The 18,616-nt window shown below is 43.6% G+C and overlaps 1 protein-coding gene across 1 annotated transcript in view; it reads left to right on the plus strand.

Moving 5' to 3' along the window:
* Positions 1–18,616, plus strand: part of elfn2b (extracellular leucine-rich repeat and fibronectin type III domain containing 2b) — a 101,849-nt gene that overhangs the window by 39,731 nt on the left and 43,502 nt on the right. Inside the window, exon 2 of the mRNA XM_077541056.1 lies at positions 7,971–8,164. The gene's annotated coding sequence lies outside the window, so the exon portion shown is untranslated. The remainder of the gene's footprint in view (positions 1–7,970; positions 8,165–18,616) is intronic.

Consider the following 18,616-nt stretch of genomic DNA (forward strand, 5'->3'; position numbering starts at 1 on the left):
CTTTTTCCTCCCTAGCGGAGCGCTTTCTGTTGTCCCCAGTACCTTTTGCCTGTTTTTTCCTCCCTAGTGGAGCGCTTTTTGTTCTCCATTTTTTCCCCTCCCTGTTCTCCTCTCAGTTTGAGAGGAGAGCTCTGTTGGCCGGAAATAAACCTGCTGCCTTGGTGGCCTACCTTACGCCTGCGTCTGAGTCCTACTTGACCCCGCCTTGTCAGTACACTTCGGCCAGCATGGACCCAGCAGGCATGGTCGAGGCCGCACTGCAGAGCCAGGAGGCCCGGCTCAACAACCAGGACCGGATCCAACAGACCATGCTGTCCCGGATGGAGGAATTGACCAGCCAGGTCCACGAGCTGGTAGGCCTTTCACGGCGTCGAGCGCCAGCTCCCACTGGACAGATTCCTCACCCTGAGTTCTCTGTACCGACCACGCCATTCACCGGGGTAGGATTGAGACTGGCCTCCCCAGAACGATACTCCGGTGAACCCGGACGCTGTCAGACTTTCCTCACAGAATGTGACATTCATTTTGAACAGTTACCACAGGCATTTCCCACAGCCCGATCCCGAGTGGCCTTCATGTTGTCTCACCTGACGGGACGGGCCAAAACCTGGGCGACCGCGGAATGGGCCAGGGGTTCCTCGGTCTGCCAAAGCGTACAGGACTTTCGAATCGCTTTGCGCCAAGTCTTTGATCCAGAAAACAATGACCGAGAGAAGGCACGAGCACTGAGCCGACTTCAGCAAGGCAACGAATCTGTCAGCGACTATGCAGTTCGCTTTCGAACGTTGGCAACGAGCAGTGGCTGGAACGCCATCGCACTTCACGACCATTTTCTGAAAGGACTCTCACCCGCCATTCAAGAGCTTCTGGTTCCCGTAGATCTCCCCGCGGACTTGGACGCCTTGATTTCCCTCGCCATCCGCACCGATCATCGTCGCCGGGAACTGGCTAAGATCGGCGGACTCCGAAGGAGGGAGGAACCCACCCCCTGGTCACGACCACCGGGGCCCGGAAGGCCGCAACCCATCCTTCCTTCCCGATCTGAACCAGGAGAGGTGGACTTCGCCAGAGAGGAACCCATGCAACTGGGAAGGGCCCGGCTAACGCCCGAGGAGCGACAGCGCCGCCGCCGAGAGGGCCGATGCTTCTATTGTGGTGGTCTTGGCCACCTAGTGGGATCCTGCACCACGAAGAGCGGGTCACCGGTGAGTCCTCCGTCACCCCGACCCGCCAAGAACCACAGGCTCACGCAAATGCAGATAAACCACCACAATGTCACCACAAATCTGTCAGCCCTCATCGATTCCGGTTCCGACGAGAGCCTCATGGACTGGGAGCTCGTGAGGCAACTACGAGTCTCCACCGAGCCACTTCTGTCAACCATCCAGGCTCGAGCGCTGAACGGCAAGGAACTTTTCAGAATCACCCACATCACTGAACCTCTGGAAGTGCACATCGGACAGCACCTCGAGACCCTTCGCTTCCATGTGTTCCATTCTGCTTCCCCCACTTTGGTTCTGGGTCACCCTTGGCTGCGTCTACATAATCCCAGAATCGACTGGAACTCTGGAGTCATTCTGGAGTGGGGAAAGGACTGCATGACTCACAGATTGGAACAACCCGCACCCCGGAACACCACAGCCCAGGTTCACCAGGTGTCCCTCGCCTCGTCCGCTCAAGAGGAATACCCGAACCTGCACACCGTTCCCTCCTGCTACCACCACCTGCGGGAGGTTTTCAGCAAAACCAAGGCCATGACTCTTCCTCCCCATCGACCGTATGACTGCCCGATTGACCTGATCCCCGGATCAACCATCCCCAAGGGGAGACTGTACTCGGTCTCAGGACCCGAACGCCAAGCCATGAACAATTATATTGACGACTCCTTGAAGGCCGGCCTCATCCGACCGTCTTCCTCACCTGCAGGCGCAGGGTTTTTCTTCGTGAGTAAAAAGGATGGATCCCTACGCCCATGCATTGATTACAGTCCCCTGAATGACATCACTGTTAAGAACCGGTACCCCTTGCCATTGATGTCCTCTGTGTTTGACCAGCTGCAACAAGCTAGAATCTTCACGAAGCTCGATCTCCGCAACGCCTATCACCTCATCCGGATCCGCGAGGGAGATGAATGGAAGACTGGTTTTAACACTCCCCGGGGACATTACGAGTACCTGGTCATGCCTTTCGGCCTCACGAACGCTCCCGCAGTCTTCCAGGCCATGATTAACGAAGTACTCAAAGATTTCATCGACCACTTTGTGTATGTCTACCTGGATGATATCCTAATCTACTCTCCTGACCAAGCAAGCCATCGAAGCCACGTGGACCGAGTCTTGCAACGCCTGCTGGATCACCAGCTTTACGTGAAGGCAGAAAAGAGCCTGTTCCACGTCAACTCCATCTCCTTCTTGGGATTCGTCGTGTCACCCGGAAAAGTGGAGATGGAAGCGGACAAGGTCAGCGCCGTGCGGGATTGGCCCACGCCGGACTCACGAAAGAAGGTACAACAATTCCTCGGATTCGCCAACTTCTACCGGCGATTTATCAGAAACTTCAGCACCATTGCTGCCCCCCTGCACGCCTTGACCTCCCCGCAAGTTCGATTTAGGTGGAACACGGAAGCTGAAGGGGCATTCAAGGACTTGAAAGCTCGCTTCACTAATGCCCCTATCCTCAGAGTCCCTGACCCCAAGCGCCAGTTCGTGGTGGAGGTGGACGCCTCGAGTATTGGTATTGGGGCAGTCCTGTCCCAGCGTTGTCAAGAGGACGGCAAGACACATCCCTGCGCTTTCCTCTCACGAAAATTATCAAAAGCGGAACGCAACTACTCGGTCGGTGATCGGGAGCTCCTAGCTGTGAAGGTGGCTCTCGAAGAATGGAGACACTGGCTGGAAGGCGCCGAACTCCCCTTCGTGATTTGGACCGACCACCGAAATCTGGAATACTTACGCCAGGCCAAAAGACTCAACCCTCGACAGGCCAGATGGTCTTTGTTTTTTAACCGCTTCGTTTTCTCTCTGACCTACAGACCCGGAAGTAAGAACGTCAAGGCTGACGCTTTATCAAGAATTCACGAGTCCGAACCACTGGAAGCCGAGCCTGAGACCATTCTGCCCCGGGACTGCATAGTCGGGGCCATGAGGTGGCAAATTGAGGACGACGTCAAAGAGGCACTACGGAACGTCACTCCCCCCACGTCATGCCCACCACGCCGACTCTTTGTGCCTGAGCAACTGAGGGCTCAGGTAATACACTGGGCCCATACTTCACGATTATTTTGCCACCCTGGAGTTCGCAGGACCGTGTATGCTGTCGCCCGGAGATTCTGGTGGCCGGCAATGGAGACCACAATCAAGGACTACGTAGCTGCTTGTCCTACCTGTGCCCGCAACAAGACGTCAAACCAGTCCCGGATGGGTCTACTCCAGCCACTACCAATTCCATCCAGACCATGGGCGGAAATTTCAGTGGATTTTGTGACCGGACTACCACCATCCCATGGTAAAACCACAATCCTCACAGTCGTCGACAGATTCTCTAAGATGGTTCGTTTCATCCCATTAACCAAGCTCCCATCCGCCAAGACCACAGCCGACATCATGATCCACCACATATTCAGGTTTTATGGTTTCCCCTTACACATCGTTTCCGACCGTGGACCACAGTTCGTCTCCCGATTTTGGACTCAATTTTGCAAAGCCCTAGGTGCCAAAGCCAACCTGACTTCTGGGTACCATCCTGAGGCCAATGGGCAGGCAGAACGGCTGAACCAGCAGCTCGAAACCGGTCTCCGATGCCTCGTCTCCCAGAACCCGACAACCTGGAGCAAGTATCTAGTATGGGTCGAGCTCGCGCACAACTCTTTGCCCACATCTGCTACAGGTCTCACCCCGTTTAAATGCGTCCACGGCTACGATCCGCCTTTCTTCGCCGAACTGGAAGAGGAGGCAACGGTCCCCTCGGTCAAGGCCATGATCCGTCGGTGCCACAAGGTCTGGTCGGCGGCCCGGACGGCGCTTCAACGCCAGGGAGACCGGGTAAAGAGGGCCGCCGACCGGAAGAGGAGACCGGCTCCAGAATACCGTCCAGGCCAGCGAGTTTGGCTATCAGCCAAACACCTCAGGCTCAAGGTACCATGTCCAAAGTTGGCCCCGCGATTTGTGGGGCCTTTTCCCGTAACCAAGTCCATAGGACCTGCCGCCGTTCGACTCCGTCTGCCACGATCCCTCAGAGTTCATCCTACATTCCACGTCAGCCAAGTCAAGCCTGTTCATGAAAGCACACTGGTGCCCTCCGAACCCGACCCACCCCCCCCGGAGATGATTGAAGGCGGCCCCGTTTACAAGGTTAGAAAACTTTTGGAGGTTCGTAATCGGGGCCGCGGAAGACAATACCTGGTGGACTGGGAGGGATACGGCCCGGAGGAAAGGCAATGGGTCCCCTCCCGGTTCATCGTAGATCCCTCCCTCATTGACGACTTTTACGCAGAGCACCCTGACATTCCTGGGCCGTCGAGAGACGGCCGTTGAGGGGGGGGTACTGTCACGCCGCCACCGGTGTGATGGCCCATGCTTTTATTTTGGTATCCATGTTTCCTGTCTTATCCTGAAAATCTAACTCTCCTCTCACCCCAGGTCACTTGCCCTTCCTGCCGCTCCCTAATTACCGGTCCCCGCCCATGATTATCACCACCTGCCGCCAAACAATAAAAGCCACCTGCATTCTCCCCTCCGTTGCCGAAGTGTCACCGTCAGTGCATGGAAGCGTCCCACAGTCCTTATGTCCTCGTTCATGTTGCCTAGCGTTGTTGCCTTGTTTTTGTGCCTTTTCCTCCCTTTTGGAGCGCCTTTAGTTACCCCTTTTGCCTTGTGCCCTTTTTCCTCCCTAGCGGAGCGCTTTCTGTTGTCCCCAGTACCTTTTGCCTGTTTTTTCCTCCCTAGTGGAGCGCTTTTTGTTCTCCATTTTTTCCCCTCCCTGTTCTCCTCTCAGTTTGAGAGGAGAGCTCTGTTGGCCGGAAATAAACCTGCTGCCTTGGTGGCCTACCTTACGCCTGCGTCTGAGTCCTACTTGACCCCGCCTTGTCACAGCTTGAGCTAACTTCCTACTTTAACACCATAAACACCTTCTATGTGGAAAATAGAAGAAAAAATTACATTGTTTGTAGGACCGATGTAAATAAATAGTGTAATTTAAGAGGATAAAGAAATGCATTAAGCATGCAGATACACGTTACACGTTTGTGAAAGTCAACCCATCAATCAACCACTCTGCAATGACGATTAGCGCTTGAAGTCAATTAATAATCAATTACGTGTTTTGGCATTAATAACACAGACGCCTCACTGAAATCAAGTGGTCGGTCAGCACAGCAACTTGGCAGTGGTGCCTTGAGTGTTTGGAAATATTTTAAGAAAAAATTAGACTGATAACACGGTCGCTTGAAGAATATGCAAATGTATCCTCAAATATAATCAAACATACCCACGATCTCTGGCTGGCGAACACCCTTAATGAAATTCACCAAACCTCCTCCTGTAACAGAGAAGACGGATAATACGTATAATCTGTTTAGAAGCTGAAACGAGGACGAGCAGTAGTCAATTAACAACCTCTTTATTGTGAAACTGAACTGTTAATAGCTGTAATTATGCCCGCCACAAAAAACATCAAGCTAGTTTATCACTCAAGCCTTCATTTAGTAGACATTAGGCTCTTCCTCTTCTTCCAGTTGCCCTCAACTCACTCATCCAATCACAAATCATTCTTGGACATCTTCACTGCCTGACGGACAGTCGGAATTTGTAGAACTCTGGCAAGAATCCACACGACATGGTCGGTTCCTCACCACAATACATTATTGCAAACCATTGCCTCCTTGAAGTGCACCACGTTGCTTCTAATTTCATGGTTTGTCCAACACACGTGAAAGGCAGAAAATGAATAAATATGAATATATGCATGTGTACTTAAATAATTTGCTGAGAGTCCCTGCATTTTGTCCTGAAAGCAGCCATTTATGTCTTTTCAAAACACTCACGTCATTGTACCGCTTCATGCCAGCCAATGTGTGATGCATTATTTCGATTCATTCAATTGCGCAATTGTCATATTTACTGTGAAAACCTGACTTGAATGTGTCACTTTAAACAGCATATTACCTCAGAAGGAAAGCACAACAGTCGGTTTGTGTAAGCATCCGTGTCAACCATATTGCACTTAATCCTCCTTTCCGTTAAACAAAATGAGGTGATGTTGACGTCAGTCCCACCGGAGCCCATTACACTTTGCTAGTCAACTGATGCAAATCGCATGCTCAATTTAAGAGTAATTGTTAAGTCACAATTCACCAGGGGAAGCCCAAGTCGTATTATAAAGTGAATGCAATGAGCGAACCATCTTACTATCAAATTCCGAACATAAATTCTTCTGCATAGTTGAGCCCAAAAAGTGAATCGAGGAATGAAAAATAGAAGGGGGGGACCGTATTTTTGAACTCGACATCTCTCAGGCAGCGAGTGCACACTGGGGAGACACTTTTAGTGTGTCTCAATAGTCAGCTTTAAAGCTTGTGTGTTTTAGTGCTTGAGTGTGATGGCAGCTTACTGTACGTATGTATGAGAGGCCGTTAGAGACAATAAAGGATTACTCACATTCACTACTGAAATTCTCTCATACACACAACTGAAACACTTTCATACTTTCTCTTGAAATGCTCACATATACACTTCTTAAACACTCTCATTCAAAATACTGAATTGCTCTCATACACACAACTGAAACACTCATCCTCACTAGTGAAATGCTCTCATATACACCCCTGGCATTTTTTTTTGCTCATATATAGGCTACTCTTCACACTACTGAAACATATATTTCAGTAAATTACAAGAATGGATTTCAGTTTGATTGTTTTTTTAATGTATTTCTGTTGTGTGAGAGTTTTTCAGTTATGACCGTGAGGGTGTTTCAGTATTATGTGAGAAGTAATTCTGTAATATCTGTCATTAACAGTGCCTCACAGCAGCTTGTCTAATATCTACAGTACCTCATACTGTACTGTATATGCTTGCACATCCACACTTACTGTCATGCACAACGCAGCTCTCCACACATTCAACTTGCAAAAGGAGAAGAAGGATCAGTCCAGTATTATTGCTGGTAATAGGATGTCACAGTCTGCTCTCGTTGGGTTTCTCTAACTGATTTTTGTGTGTGTGCGAGTGAGTTTGTGTGCAAGCTGGGTGAGGGGGGTAAATATGCTGGAGGGTGGGAGAGGAAGGCGACATATGAGGAGAGGCAGAGGGGAATGCGGCTGTATGTCAGCTTTTCTGACAGCAATTTGCACAAATTATTCATAGATGGGCCGCATGCTTGAGGTATGTGGTGACAGGTGTCCTCTGGAATATCCGGTATGTAGTATCCCATCATACAGTGTATATAACACCACTTAAGTGAGGGCGTCACATACCTCTTAGCCTTATGATGTGCCCCTAGTCAGTAATTATTGCCCCCATGTTCTTTTTTTTTTCCCTCTGTGATTTAAGTGGAGCACAACAGCTAAATGCTAACAAATTGACAAATTCAGCTTTCGCTTCTGACTCTTAAAAAAATAATAATAATAATAATAGTGCTTTAAGTCATTTATTGGATGGGAATGCTATTTTGTGCTGTTCAAATATGGGGGGGAATTATAACAGGAAAAAAAATGTTTGCTTTGGCTCACAGCAGCATTTGCATTGCAGGATTATCACCCAGTCTTTTATCAATATCATGTGACCCTAAAAATGACAAAAGCATGGATTACTTATTTATTTATTTATTTATTTTACTTTTCATGTTCGCTAAAAACAAATATAACCATTACTGTTGATTTCTTTGGAAAAGTAGCCATTTTCCCTTCCAAAATACAGTAGATATTTTATTTGATTTTTTAACATGTAAACCCCTATTTTGTTTTTCTTTTTTAGTTCCAACATGTTGTAGAACCAGCATTCATCGGAAGTGAGTCTTTGACAAGGAAGCAAACTCTCTCGACTTCTGACCAACCTTTTGGAAAATCCCGTTCTTGCTCCTTCATGACGGATACGCAGAACTGCAGCTAAGTGAGAGGGCGGACCCCAATTGTGTCTTCACAACGGCCGCTGCAACAGTGGGGAAGCAGGTAGGAAATGTCCATATTGTTTTCTGATTGTGTAGTTTGTAATCAGTTTATATTCAACACATTCTAACAAGAAGTTATGCATTTAACATATGCCTTCTTTCCTCAACATAGAACATGCACATGACAAACACCACCACTACTACTACTTCTACTGGTATTATTATTATTATTATTATTATTAGTATTATTATTAGTATTAATAATAATAATAATTATAATAATACTAATAATAATAATAATAATAATAATAAAATTAGTCAGTTTTGAGTTAATTTAAAGTTCCTTTAATGCCAATATTTTTCTTAAAAGCCTGGGGGAATTCCAGTCACAACACAGATGACATGTCCACGTGAAAATTTAGCAGTAATAAATTTAATAATGCATATATTTGTGGAGACTGAGGTCAAGTTGTATTTTACAATTTTAAAAATGAGCAGAGTTTCATTATTTCATCTTAACGATTAGATTGCTCTTAATATGAAAAGAAAAATGCACTGATACACTGACGCACTGTCACCAACGTCTTACAAATGCAATTATGCCATCTAGTGGCAGAATTTTTTTTTACCTCAACACAAATCAATATCACTCGTTTTTACAATAAGTACATATTTTTAATTTTAACTCAATGTTATCAATCATTATGAAATGACTGTACCAACAATAACTAATATATTGTTTATATTAGTTTAACTTTTTTTCAATTTTACATTAACAAGAGTATGAAAGCTTGGAAAACATATTTTAGTGTATATTTTATTGTACATTTATAACAGATATAAAATTTGCGATTAATCGTGAGTTAAATATTATATAAATATAAGTTAAATATAAGTCATAATTACGATTAAACATTTTAATTGCCTAACACTCCTCAGTAATAACAATAATAATAATAATATTAATAATATTAATAATGATAATGATGATAATAATTTAAACTGAAGTCATGTTGATGTTAAGAGCTAATCTAATTTATGCAATCACTTTAATGGAAATATGTTCTTATGTACATCAAACTCAATAGTTTCCACATACTGTCCAATGTATAAATTACAGGGTCCGCATGTTTGAGCAGGTTTCTTAGCCAAGTGTTGATTTCATGTTAACCGACTGTAAACATTGTTTTAGGGCAGGGAGCTGATTTTTATAAAGCGGACATTGTCAGGTTCTTTCAGCAGACAGAGATTGGCACCGGCAGGGATGAAAACATGAGTTAGTGTCTTCGCTCACAGGCATACATTATAACTTCTTCACTGCTTCATTGCGCTTATTACACAAGCACAGCTATCATTTGTGCTGACAGCATCACACTTACCACTGCTATTAGATCTCGTCGTGATGCAGTGTGTGAGTGTGCTATATGTGTCAGGCCGTGATAAAGTAAAAGGAATAATTGTTGTAATTACTTTGTCTCTGTTTTTATTCCACCCACTTGTGTTGAGAAGAATGTAATGCAGAACCAACTCCCCCTCATTTGCCTTCTGTATTCCGGAGATAAAGTTTCTGAACATTGTTATGGCGATCATGGGGTGGTGGGTTTATTGCTACTGCTGGGAACAATATTTATCTCAGGGCTCCTATATTATTTGCTAGCTGACAATTTTGTCTAGTGGCACATTTTCAAGTTTCGTTCGGAGATATCTCTGTATGTGATTTGTTTGGTCTTATTTCCTGTCCTCTGCTTACTGTTGAGTGGAGAGGGACCAAAAAAGGTAACTCGACATGACATGTGGCTTGCAGCTCGGGGCTGGCTTGGCCGCTTCAGAGTGCCACATTGTCTGACGTGAGTGTGTGCCCACCACAGAGAGGAGAGAGACAAAGTCAGGCAGGAGGAGACAATGTGCTGTTTTAAATATTAGAGGTCATGTTTCTTTTCACTTTACAGAGAGTTTCAAGACCTCTTTGTTGACAATATAGAAAAGAGTGTGTTTCATATGAAGACAGTGGGTCATTCCACCTGTTTATTATTCTTTGTTGAGCATAGAACTGTTCCAAAGTGAAATCATGCACGCACATGATGATCCTCGTTCTCCAATGTCAGATATGGTTTCAAGCCAAAAGCCCGTGTGATGCGCATCCATCGCAGCATATTCTCACGGCCTTCGCTGGCATGCCTCGCGTGTCCTCGCATGCACCACCAGTCACTGTGAGATGCAGCCTCACAGGATCACAGAAACGTATTGAAGCTAGGCAAGAACCTTTTAAACATTTTTCAGCACTAAATGGAGGACTGGCTTAAGTGTGGACATCAGTCAAGCGAGAGGGAAAATGTCTCCTGCTGCATTTAAGGGTAGTCATCCTTCTGAATGCAGTTTATCAGCCTAGGTGCTAATTGCCTCTGCATAACAGCACAAAAAATGTTAAAACCACACCATTTTAGCACTGCTTTCCCTCCTGGAAGCTACCTCTAAATTTCAATTTTGGCCATGGGTTTTGCTTCTCCTTCGGACCTTTTTAACTCATTAGCTCCCAAAAACGTATAAATACGTCAGATTTTAAATGTTTCAAGTGTCCCAAAGATGTATTTATACGTTTTTTGTTTTTGTTGTTTTTTTTATGCCAGAGCATAGAGAAGGCTTTGATGCAGTCTCTCTACTGCAGAAAATGGTTGAGTGGCAGCAGAGTATAAGAGATCAACCAGGCAAAAACAAGCTGATTTCCCCACATTTCCTAGCAGATTTGTGAATAATGATGAAACTTAGCTATGTTCTATTGCTAATTGCTGCACAGCGGAAACAGATAGGAATATACTTTTTATTCCTGATAAAATAAGAGACTCTAATCTCTCTTTTGGTAGGTTCCATATTTTTATAGCAATAGAACATAATATTCTACAGGCCTTGCAAAATCAGTCAAAAACCAGGAAAATACGACAGTGAAAATGGCTGGGAGTGAATGAGTTAATGATGATTTTCTTTAGGTGATTTGCCACAATTGTCAGAAAAGAGGCGGCAACCTCCACTAGACAAGAAAAAATTTATAAGAGTAGCAACGTTAAGTACGCTGAGGTACATACAAAGGTGTAAGACTCCATCATCACCATTTACTCTATCTCATCACATGGTAACAAAGTTAGCATTGTTTCATTGTGTTTATTTATTTTTTTCATTTGCAGTGTTTAATTTTTACACTTACAGAAGCATATGTGTGACTTTTTATTTTGATGTCTTACTAACAGTAGTTATTTATTTATTTTTACCTGCATGATTGCGTTGACGATTGCGTTGAAGAGATTATTTCCATCATTTTCTATCGGAACAATTATTTGAATTTTCTTTTATTAAAATACGGTAGAACCTCATCCCTAAAGTGAATTGTTTTTACGGCAATCTCTTAACAATAAATAAATAAATAAATACATAAATAAATGAATAAATATAAGGCAAAGGTGTCGATCAAAATAACTGTGTCATGTGTTGCTAGGCAGAATTCATGTGCCCCTTAACCTCACACATCCCACTCATCATGCTCTCCACGAGGAAAACAGCTACTGGGATTTGATACTGGACATTTGAACGTTGCAAGTGCCAAAACTTTAAAGCCCTTTTTCCTCAAAACTAGGAATTTCAACCTTCCAACATTAAAACTGCTGTAACTTTGTCAAATTTTCAGCTACATCCATGTATTATATATCATTTTAAAAGGAATTAAGTGCAGAATTTGAATATATCAATATCACAATTTTAATTTTTTTTGGCACATGAGGACCCTTTTGCCAGATATTCATTCATTCATTCATTCATTCATTCATTCATTCATTCATTCATTCAGTTCATTTCATTTGTTCATATATTTCAGGCAATAATCAACATTAACAATATATACATTTTTCTAGACAAAGTTTTCTAAACCTAGCCTGAAAAGGAGTGGGAAGAAGAAAAACTTATTAAGTCCCACCCCCAATGTCTTTAAAGCAGCTATATGTAAGATTTAAAATTTCAAATCTCTACTGCCACCTGTGGCCGAAAACAAACTGCACGCTCGTACACGCTGCGCGCACTCATACGTGCACAACCTCAATACTGAATACTGGGCTCTTCATATCCAATTAAACTATGTTTTCAGAGGTAAGAAGTTTTATAATGTTATACAAAGCTGGCCACTTCACGGAATGAGACTCTCGATCCTCACTAAACAATTGATGTCCACGGGACGTGCAGATCATATTGCTTTAGTCGGTCGAAGTCCAGTCCTGTGCTGTGCTCCAAAACGATGTGCAAATTACGTCAATTAATTGGACCTCATTCCGATGTTAATATGCAGTTACATATTGTAGTCACCCCGCTCGACGGACGTCAACCTGATTCTAGTCATTATTAGTGTATGTCGCCCCCAGGCTAGCGTCATTGTGCATGAGCCGAAAGGTGGGCTGTCAGTTATGGAAATTGACGATTGTGAAAAACATATAGACCCATTCACTACTTAGTGTGATATGGCCGTGAATGTTATCGTCATTCAGTAGTAGCGTTCAGATTCCGTTAGCATAATGTAGCTACAATAGGCTGTTTTCACGGAGGAAAATAAGGCAACATTTAGCCTGATTGAAACGCCGCGGAATGGAACGTCTGTTCTTCATAAAGTCATTCTGTTCTATTACATTCAACTTTGCCGCCCCTTTCACGCTAAATGTTGCCCTCCACCTCACTTTCACCACAATAGTTACGACCGAGAAGTGATCGATCTTGAGGTTACTGCTATTTGAAAACAACACATTTTCTTCTAAATGTCAAGATACTCGCTTCTTACCTTTTCGAGTAGAAGGAAAGCCAGCTGTGAATCACTTTTCTAATCCAAGTCCGATCTCAACTCTCCACCGCTGAAATGTCAAACCAAATGTTCACTCTCGGTCTTGCCCGGATTCGGTCACTATCAAGTTTAGATTTTTTTTTTTTTTCGTGGCACTTGACATTGTTTTCTTTTTCTTTTCTTTTTTTGAGCAGCCTTCCGCGGAGTAACAGCGGGTGTCTGGGGCAGCGAAAATCTGTACTAGTTCCGTCTTCGTGCGACAGGAAACAACTGACGAGGACGCGTATATTGGTATGAGCTGTTTTTTGTTTTGTTTTTTATATAGTTGTGCTCAGTGAAAAATACAACATTTCAAAGATAAAACGATTGTAAAGAACGAGGTGACCCGCAAGGGAGAGACAGTCACCAGGGACCGGTACCTTTAAGGGAGGGGCGAGAGTTAGACATGTTTCTGTGTTCAAAGGGAGTGACTGGCTGCTGTTTTGTTGTGCAGCCTAAAGAGACACTTTCAGCTACTCGTCTTGTTATTCACTGCATCTCCACAACTAACTCCAAAATACTGTTAAATTCCGTCTACTGAGCAACCCCTCTGGTGTCACGCCGAAGCCTGAAAGTGGCAGCAGTATGACACAGGCAGAGTTAATACATAAAAGTAGAAGACAAAAGATTCGAGAGACTACAGAACTAAACTAAAGCTAAAGCGCAACTCCAGCAGTTCTAATCGTTTACACAGAACAGTCTGGAAGGGATTTGTAGTAGCGAATCCAATGTTTTTGTTGGGAACTTTCCCAAATCTAACTTGAATCCAACTACCCTATGACAACTCCAAGATCTGCATTTACAGTATCTGTTATCAAAGTACTAAAACAGCCAATCACTGCTTATGGACTTACAACTGTATGTTACTAAAAGATGTTCAAGTGAGGGGCTCGCTACACTGAGGTGCCTTGCTTAAAGCCATCTTGGCAGGGCACAGAAAAACAAATTAAGCTCTTAGTCAGCAAATGACAGACTTAGTCATTCCATAAAAAAGGGACAAATTGCTTCAAATCAGAGGCTCACACACGCGTGTACTTTTGATAATTAGGGAACGCTGAGTAGAACATCATGAAGCCCTGTTCTTTTAGTTGGTTCAAAGTAATGCCATTTTGTAATTCTTATTCTCACACAACCTTTAAGCCATCAATTTCTTGATGTGCAGTGTGCGCTCGACCTCTTCACATGCAAGAAGAGTAAGAGGGCTTTTTAATGCTAATGACAGATTGTAAATACCCACTTTCTGCAAGGGGCTGAGAAAGAGTGAAAAGGCAAAAAGCTTTGGATAGTGCAACTGCATGATCACTCCCATTAAGCCATCCATCTTTTAAATCCCCCTTTAATTATGAGCCACGCCTTTTAAACCTAATCACAACCAATACTGTACAAATGTTTCTTCACCTATTTTGGGATAATCTATTCATCTCTTTGGAAGATTATGGTTCTGTTGCTCTTTGCCAATAACTACTAAGTCACTTCATGTTCATATTTGTATTTATGGGCAATGATGGAAGAAATAATGACGTTGAATGTATTATGCGATCTGGAGACCTTTTAAATGACTGTGAATTGTAATTTTTTGCTCTCAAAGAAAGTGTTATACAAATGGACAAAAAAAAAATCATAAAGCCATGCTTTATTTTGGTGTTGCAGGCGCCTGAGCCAGACAAGGCTGTGAAGAACGAAAATTCTTGTAAACTGCTTTTCCCAAAAGAAAAAGAAAAAAACTCAAAAGCAAGGCTTACATGGTTGAAAAAGCAGGCCTGCAACAACAAAAGCATAACGAGTGACACTACAGTCAAAAAGACATGAAGGAAACAGACGAGGCAAGAATGAACAACTGGAAAGGGAAAAACACCAGCTGGGTAGATCCAAGGCAAAGACGCAATCGGATTGGATAAAAGAAATTGGCCCTGATGACAATTAAAGTTACAGGGCAGCTATATCTAATGGTGATACAAGAAGGGACCAGACACTAAAAGTAACATACATATATTTCAGAGACAATTATCCAAACAGGCTAGGTTTTGGTTGTCCCACTATTTTCATACTCAAATGGTAGACAGCTCTCCATCTGTTATTTTTGAGCCTCTGCACTAAGCAGAAAATTAACTATAAATCCACCAAAGGTTAATGTCATATTTGTAATTACAACTGAAAATGACATCTGATGCACAAATACAAAGTGATGAAAATCGTGAGACGGTCCAAGTAGTTATGTTGCTAACAGTGAGGGAATTAAAACTCCATTCGGTGACAGTTTTTTTTTTCCGCGTGACCTGCAAACCAAGAGAGAGAGAGTGAGAAAACGAGACAGACATGCCCCATAAGCAGCCAATCCTACATGTTACGTAAGCTGCCCCAGTGTTGTAATCAGATCAGTATGCTTCAAAAACCCAATCCACAAGCCAGTGCAACAGCAGCACTTCAGAAAGAATAAGAAACGACATTCAGACGTTCTTCCTGTGGGAATTTTGCAGATCCTCGGCAGTCTTTGGAGGCTTCTATGACTGGCTTCGTTTTGGCTTGAATATTGGATACTGAGAGTGTATGTTGGGTATCTGTGATGTATATTTCATGCACACTATGATCCTTCACTATTCAGTAAGAACGGAGGTGGGGGGGCGGTGCTTGGAAATCACAGTATCACAGACCTCCTGTGCATGCGCGTGTGTCTGTGTGTGTGACTGCTTGTGTGTGCATGTGCCCACTGCTTGTCACATCCCGTATATACCGTTCACAAGACTTTTCCGTTATTCATGATAACTAAAACTACCACTGGGATCTCCTGTATAAACAGACTGTACTTCCAGCTTCTGTTTGACGCAGAGCTTCTGTTGCTCAGCACATATTCTCACACAAGCACACAGCTACTTGCGCGCACCCGAAAGGGATTCGACTAGTCGACGGCCTGACTAATCGTTCGGTCGGCTGCTAAACACATTTTTGGCATCTCGCCTTACAATTGGCCAATTTACAGAAGACTTTCCACTCGCCTGTCTGCTGCCGACATAGGACTATAACCAGAGGCGTCACGACTGGCAGACTGTCCGTCAGTCCGTCACTGATGGGCAGTGGGTTTTTGACCAACTAACAGACAGCACTGATGGAATACCCATGCATGTCTATAATAAAGTGACAGACGGTTTGGCTTATAAAAAAGGACAGACCGACGATGATGGAAGGATGGCCATTTGTGAGTGCACGAATGACGAACCAGCAAAATTTTGTAAATTACACCTGTGAATATAACGACGAAGGGAGCAGCAAAATGTCTGGCCAACAAAAAGGCAAGTCTTCATACGTCCGCACCACTGGTTGTTGAATACAATTGCTAGCCTTGCTAGCTTCAGCTATTCCGATCACTACTAGTCTTAAAGTGTTCATGCCAGCAGGACCACAAGACTGTCGTGACTCGTGAAGAACAAGGTGAAGCTAAATCTTCTTCGCCAAAATGTTTTGTCTGTAAATGTGTGGGCAACAAGTGTGTGACTGATCATGACAAGTTTATTCATCTCACAAGTTAACACACATCAGCATAAACGACACTGTGGTTGTAACACATCACAGTGTCGTGTTTTGGTTCCGTGTAGTTGGGTTTTGTTTAGTTTTAGGTGTTATTGTAGTGTTTTGTCCTGAGTTCTGCCCTTGTCTTGTTATGGTTAACCTCATCCACCTGCGTGTCTTCCCTTCACAGTATGTGTAACCAATCAGTGCCCTCAGCCTATTGTGTTTCCCAGGTGTGTCTCGTTAGTGTTGGTGTATTTAGTCAGTGTTGTTCGTTCACTCCATGTTGGACCATTGTCGCTGTCATTGAAGTCAAGTCAAGTCAAGTCTAGTCTAGTCTAGTCTTGGAAGATCTGCGTTTTTGATCTTTGGTCAAGTCATCTGTGTCTCTCTCAGTCAAGTTCCCTCTTCGTCTTCGACACGTCTAGTTGTCCACGTCACCATCAAGTCTTCCTCGTCTTCGTCACGTTCGGTCACCCATCACCAAGGCTTCCTCATCTTAGTCCATTTCCCCCTTGTCACCGTCCAGTCACCCACGTCACCTTCAAGTCACTGTAAGTTGCCCACGTTCTGCCACATTACCCATGTTCGCCTAGTCGCCCTCCAGTCAAGGCGACCTACCCTCTCTCATTCCGTCCAGCCATGGCAACCAATCCTCTCTCGTTCAGTCAGTTCTTGGCAACCAGTCCGCTCCCGTCCCGTCCTTTACTTTTTTTATGTAAATAAAGTTCCCCACATTGCCCTTCCTGTCTGTCTCCCTGTAATGTGTCCCCACATTTGGGTCCATCCACCACATCCACACACCACCAACCGTGACAACCAGTATGGAATATGAAAGTATTATTCTAAAAGTGTGGAAATATTTTACCAAAAAATGAGACTGGTCCCACGGTCACGCGCAATATAGGCAAGTCCATCATATGAAATTAAAGTAAAATGGGAACAATTGAACTAATATATGCAATGCTAAAAGGAACACAAGATGATATCGGCCACCTGAGTCTGCAGGACTATTTGTAAAAGCTATATTTAGTGTAGGCTAATGGTGGTCTTTTAATTATTTTGTTTTCAGTCCATCAAAATCTAGGTGAATTTGTAAAACTGGTCTGCAACGCAAAAAGATTGAGGACTGCTGTAGTGTAGTGTACTTTGACTCAACTTACATCCATGATAGTCAACAACAAATCTCACACACACTCATAGTAACTATACAGTCAAGTAAACAATTCTACTGTATCCATAGAAATCTTTTATATTCTTCTTCATTGATTCCCCATTCTGTTATTTCAGATGCCTCGTCATTTGTTTTGTCTCAGGAAAAGGAAACCAAATATTTGCACGGAATCTTCACAGTGAGCTCCGAGTCTTAACTATATAAGCTGTGTGAACTGGAGCACGTCAGCCTTACAATGGCTACAGTTGTGTAATTCATGAGGTGTCTTTGTGTTCCAAAGACATCATCACTTTTTACCTGACTCACTCCTGGTGATTTACACAATCAGTTAGTCAATTTAGACTACTGGAGAGCAGATCTACTGTGTCGTTTATCATCACAGCACGTTTCTCTTGTGTGATTTCCATGAGCTCACATGCTGTGCAAAGTACAGTCTTTCACAAGCTGTGCTTTCATTTATTCAGTGATTATTTGGAATGCAAACTGGAAATGAAGTCTGTTTGAGCACGAATGCTTGCCCACAGGTTTGTTATAGTCAACGCTGGATGTGCGCCTTAGTAGCTCTGTTTATTTTTACACACACACTTCGTAAGTAACAAGATGGTTCACGACGTGAAAGCGGGACTTGTGAAATAGGATTCAAGAATTCAAATGTGAGTTTAAATAGAGTTCTCTTTTTTTTTTCTCGTCAGTGGACATCACATGTTTTTGTTTTTTCCAATCTCTCATTCTTTTCCAGTCATGTTATGTCATGTTTAGCACCTATTCTTTGGAGTGTTGTTCAATACAGCAAAATTTACTTCAGACTACTCTTGACTAATTGTGACAACAGGCCACTACTATTAGAGCAACGTTAGGTTAGGGTTTCAAAAGAATCTTTTTTTTTTTTTTTTAAATGGCTCGTTCCTTGCTTGATGCACTTTGTGTCTCAATTGTGAAATTAATGGGGCTATATAATAGAGCTGTCAAAGATTTTGTGTTTTTTA

This window comes from Festucalex cinctus, chromosome 1 (genome assembly GCF_051991245.1).
Source record: "Festucalex cinctus isolate MCC-2025b chromosome 1, RoL_Fcin_1.0, whole genome shotgun sequence".
Classification (NCBI taxonomy): domain Eukaryota; kingdom Metazoa; phylum Chordata; class Actinopteri; order Syngnathiformes; family Syngnathidae; genus Festucalex; species Festucalex cinctus.